Source organism: Neovison vison, chromosome 3 (assembly GCF_020171115.1).
Source record: "Neovison vison isolate M4711 chromosome 3, ASM_NN_V1, whole genome shotgun sequence".
In the NCBI taxonomy this organism is placed as follows: domain Eukaryota; kingdom Metazoa; phylum Chordata; class Mammalia; order Carnivora; family Mustelidae; genus Neogale; species Neogale vison.
In genome coordinates this window covers 26,424,427-26,429,798 of record NC_058093.1, presented here as the reverse complement: position 1 = coordinate 26,429,798, position 5,372 = coordinate 26,424,427, and positions in this window count along the sequence as shown.

Sequence of the window (5,372 nt, the reverse complement as noted above, 5' to 3'; positions counted from 1 at the left end):
TTTAGCTTGTGGCTAATAAGTGCTGTATGTTCAGGAGAATTTGGGCTAAGATTCACTTTTCATATCACCTGGTTGCAAGATTACCAGAGAGGAGACCTACGGCCTTTACCTTCCTCTTCTAATTGCCTGAGAACAGAAATTTACTAAAAGACTGGATCTTTGATGAAAAATTACATTGACTTAGGTTAATTTCTAACCCATTTAAAAAACTTGAAAGTCATGCTGCAAATTTTAAAATAGAAAAAAAAAACAACAACAAAGACTGTAGTACTATAATTCTAACACAATTATTCATAACATTTTGGGAGATTTCATTCTTTTTTATGTGCATATTTAAAATTTATATGTATAATTTTATATCCCAATTTTTAATTTATGTCAGGGGTCATGAACTGAAATGTCTCCGAGGGTCAGCTGGGTGGGGACTGTGGATCAAAGGGGTTTCTGTGCTCCTTATCTAAAGGGAACAGTTGGGGGCCTGGGTGGCTCAGTGGGTTAAAGCCTCTGCCTTCAGCTCAAGTCATGATCCCAGGGTCCTGGGATCGAGCCCCGAATTGAGCCCCGAATTGAGCCCCGAATTGATCCCCGAATTGAGCCCTGAATTGAGCCCCGCATAGAGCCCTGCATCCCGTTCTCTGCTCAGCAGGGAACCTGCTTCCTCCTCTCTCTGCCTGCTTCTCTGCCTACTTGTGATCTCCCTCTGTCAAATAAATAAACAAAATTAAAAAAAAAAATAAAGGGAACAGTTACTACTCAGCTCTGAAAGATTGTTGGAATGCAAATGGACTGTTTTGCCAGTTATCGGATTTTTTTGAGATGAGCCAAGGAAACATTTTTATGTAGATTTTATCAGTTTTAAAATGTTGGTTACTACATTAAAATTTTAAAAACATGATGGGGGGACGCCTGGGTGGCTCAGTTGGTTAAGCAGCTGCCTTCGGCTCAGGTCATGATCCCAGCATCCTGGGATCAAGTCCCATGTCGGGCTCCTTGCTCGGGAGCCTGCTTCTTCCTCTGCCTCTGCCTGCCATTCTGTCTGCCTGTGCTTGCTCTCCCCCTCTCTCTCTGATAAATAAATAAAATCTTTAAAAAAAAATAAATAAAAACATGATGGAAACCAAAGATACACATATGAGCTGACCGTTTACCACATTTCACAGGGCATAAACAATTTTCTGTTATTAAGTAGCCTCTGAGAGCATCATTTTTACAAGCCACCTAATGGTACATTGCATAGATGTAACACATTTTATCATCTTTCATCTATTTTTGGACATTTCAAGGTTGTTTCCACTTTTTCTCTGCAATGAACATCTTCATGCATATTGCTTTGTTCTGTGTTGTTTGTGGAATTACAGAATCATAGGGAATGATTGTTTAAATCACTACTTATATACCACATCAAACACCTTCCTAAAGATATCTATCAATTTATGCTCTTTCTAGCAGTGGTGTCTGAAAATATAATTCCCCTGTATCTTTGTTATGATTGGAATATACACCGGGTTGTGGGGGTGGGGGCTGGCAAAGAAGAAAAAGTTACCTTGTTGGTTTATTTTGCATCTCTGCTTATTAGTTAGGGTGAAAATTAATCCATAGGCTTGTTTACCACTTTTCTTTCTTTTGTGACTCGTCTGATTCCTTGGTCCTTTGCCTATGGGGAGAACACCTACTTTGAAGTCTTAACAATGTCAATCAATATAGCAGTCAGGTATAAATAAACATCCACACCTGCTTCATGTTTAAAACATCTGTTTCATGGGGCTTTTCTTGTTTCCACTAGTTGTCAGCTTTCATCCTTGGGTCTCTCACTGTCTCACATGGTGACATCCAAAACAGAGGCAAAGATGATCCCGGCTGTGGCTCCTTAATTCATTTTGTGGGATCTAATTCTCCAGGAGTAAAACTGCTAGCTTATTATATTTTACTTTTTTAAAAAATATTTTATGCTTAGATACTGAAAGATCCGTTATGAATTATTTTGAGTTTACAAATACAAGTCTTCATACTGTGATAGTAGGCATAAGACTAATTCCTGGCTATAAGATCCCAGACTCAAAATTCCGGAGCTCAGAGGGAACTGACAAGTCATTTATTCCAAACTGCTCATTTTGCTAAAGCAGAAATTGACTTCAGATTACTCGTCCAAAGTCACACTGGCTAGCAGGTAACTGCCACGTGGTTTACTACTACCTGGGTCTCTGATCTTTTGATTCATTTGCTTTCTTTCTGCCGTGCTGTCTTCCTCTGGAGCTGCAGGCATCACTACATTTTGCAACATAATTTGATCCTGATACAGCTGAATCCTGCTAATGAATTGCTGCATTTCTGTATATTCACGTCAGAAATCCATTACAGAAAATAATCATTTGTCTCAGTGAAGCCTGATGAAACATTTTCATTGAGCCATGGAAAACCTTCACAAATACTGGTTTCGTTACTCTTCCAAAAGATATGGTGGCAACAGTGGGAGCCAAGAAGAATTAAATCATCAAATTTCCATTTTATTCATCACAGAAGTACAAAAATGCAGCCCGGATACTTTTTTAGAGGTAAAAATTAGCGTCGTTGCTGCAGAGGTTTTTCTGCCCCAGGTGTGTGTGAAGACGTTTGAGGGATTAGTGTGCGAAGGAAGGACTGGGCTCAGCTGTGAATAATGGAGAACCTGACCCAGGAGGGGCTGCTTTGTCTTACAGAACAAGAAGTCTGGGAATGGAGGGTCCGCACCACGCCTGTGTAGTCTGCGACTTGCCTCCGGCTCCTCATTCTCACCTTGTGACTTTAGTCCTCCTGGAGGAAAGGGGGCGACTTCCTCCAGACGTGGCTTCCGGTTCCGGTTCCGTATTCAGGGAAGGAGACCGTGGAAGGCCGGAAGGGCAAAGGGGCTGGGAGCGATGCCTGCCACCTGAAGAGAGTTCCCCTCATAAAATAGAATTGGCCAGAACTGAGTCACTGGGCCAGCCGCGAAGCAAAGGGATTCTGAGAAGGTGAATAATTTTAACTGAGCACAATACCACTTTGTACAAAACCAAAAATCCTGTGAGTAATCAAGAAGAGGAGTGTGGCTACTGGGTGTGCGGTCAGCAGTATCTGCCTCAGGGGAGCTGCGCCCTCTCCTTTGTTTGTATTCTGCAAGTAGCCCGTGCCTTCTCGCCATCCTTTCATTCTTTCAGAGGGAAGTGATCTTCTAAAAATGGAAATATATTCATGTCCCCTCCAGCTTAGCAATATATATATATATGTACATGCATAAATATATATATATGTATGTATGTATTTTTTCCCCAGATTTTATTTATTTATTTGAGAAAAGGAGAGACAATGGCGGGGGCAAGGGGCAGAGGGAGAAGCAGCAGCAGACTCTCTGCTGAGCAGGGAGCTCCCAGTGTAGGTGCTTAATCAACAGCCACCCAGGTGTCCAAAGCAAAAAAAAAAATTTAATTAAAAGTTAAATTAAATTTTTTTTTAAATTAAAAATTTTTAAAAATATATTTTATTTATTTACTTGAGAGAGAGAGAGCGCAAACAGGGGGAGTGGTGGCAGGCAGAGGGGGAAGCAGTCTCCCCACTGAGTAGGGAGCCTGATGGGGGCTCGATCCCAAACCCCAGGATTATGACCTGAGGCAAAGGTAGGCGCGTAATTGACTGAGCCTCCCAGGTGTCCCCCAAAGCAATATTCTCAAGAAAGAGAATTCCTACACACACCCATGAGGTTCTGCAGTTTTGGACCTTGCTTGTCTCTTCAGACTCACTCTGCAAGCCAGGGACGATGGGTGTCCTTAGTGGTGGAGACATGCTCGGCTCCTTCTTCCTACGTCACAGCCTTGGTGCACATTCTCTCGGTAACAGTCTCTGGTTACCTGTACTTCAGCTCCCTCTTAGCTGCTTACTGCTCTTACCTCCTCTTTGTTCTGTGGATCTTTATGTGTCAGTTCAACGGACATTCATCGACAAAGCCTTCCCCAAACTCGCAGACAAGCTGAGCCCCACCGGAGCGTATGTAATCTTAGAGCATCATGCACTTTTCCTCCATGGTCCTTGACACAGCTGTCGTCTTGACTCTATTCCTGTGATGATTAGATTAATGATCGTCTACTCTGCAGACTGCAAGCTCCATGGAACAGGCAAGCAGCACATCTGTCTTTGCCCACGACTCCATCCCCAGTGCCTACTGGAGTGGCTGGCATATGGAAGATAGCAAGGAAATAGTGGCTGAGAGATGAATGAAGAGAGCCTGTATCCTGAAGCAAGAGAGAGTCAAGAGGCAGGGTTTAACTCAAGAACAGAGCATCAGGGATGGAGGGCTGGCATTCTGAGTCTAGCTCCATTTGCCACCGACATTTTCCTTCTCCATGATCACTGTGTGCTTACCTCTGATGTAAGATGAGGAGACACAAAAAGAAGAGCAAACAATGAAACAAGCTATTTCCTGTGCCTGTCCTTTCCCTGGACTCTGGAGCACACTAGAAGTTTGGCGCAGGTGGCATTGACAGCAGCCTAAGAATGAGCCATCCGTGCAACTCTGATGCTTCCAACAACAAAGGCACGGTCGGCTTCAGGTGTGGGCAGGTACATCTTTACCATAAACATTGGTGATGCGGTAGCTGGCCAAGGGGACAGGTTATCTTAGTGGTTAAAAGCAGAGCTTTTTGCATTTGGATTTCAGCGTTGTCACTAACAAGGCGGATGGCCTTGGGTAAGTTGCTTAACGGCTTTGATCTTTAGTTTCTTCTGTAGCAAAATGGGCAGAATGCATGGTATGAAGTTTAAATGAGCTAATGGGGGAAACGAGATCCACACAGACAGTACCCACTGGGATCCCACCTCTGGTGGCTCTAGCTGTGGTCCCAGAGGGAATCAGGAACCTCAACGTTTGGGGAAGAACGTAAAAGTGGAAGGTGGAATTCTGCCATGAGTAGAGATGAAGGTAGAGAAATCTGGTTTTGTGACTGCTGCTGAAACTGGACGGCAACCTCTAAGTGGATGTGGTCTGAGGAACCGTTTCACACAGGAGAGCAAACGTATGAGGGATTGAACTTCACTTCTCTTTCTTTTCACAGGACAGTCCTCTGGAAGAAGCAGCAGTGTCTCACAAGGCAGTGTTGCGTCCAGGAAGTTACCAGCTCTTCTGAGACTGCTATGGACCCTGGTCAGTAGGGGGCCTAGGGGCTTAGAGGGGAATGTAGCAAAGTGGTTGAAAGCATGTACTTGGGAGCTAGATTACGGGGCTTCAAACTGAGTTTGGTAGTGTAAAACTGGGGAATTTACCCAGACTTTGGGTTCCTCACCTATAAAATGGGAGAAATAAAGCTATCTAATACATAGGGATTTTTGTAAAAATTGGATAGTTAGCTTATATAAGGCAATGGTTC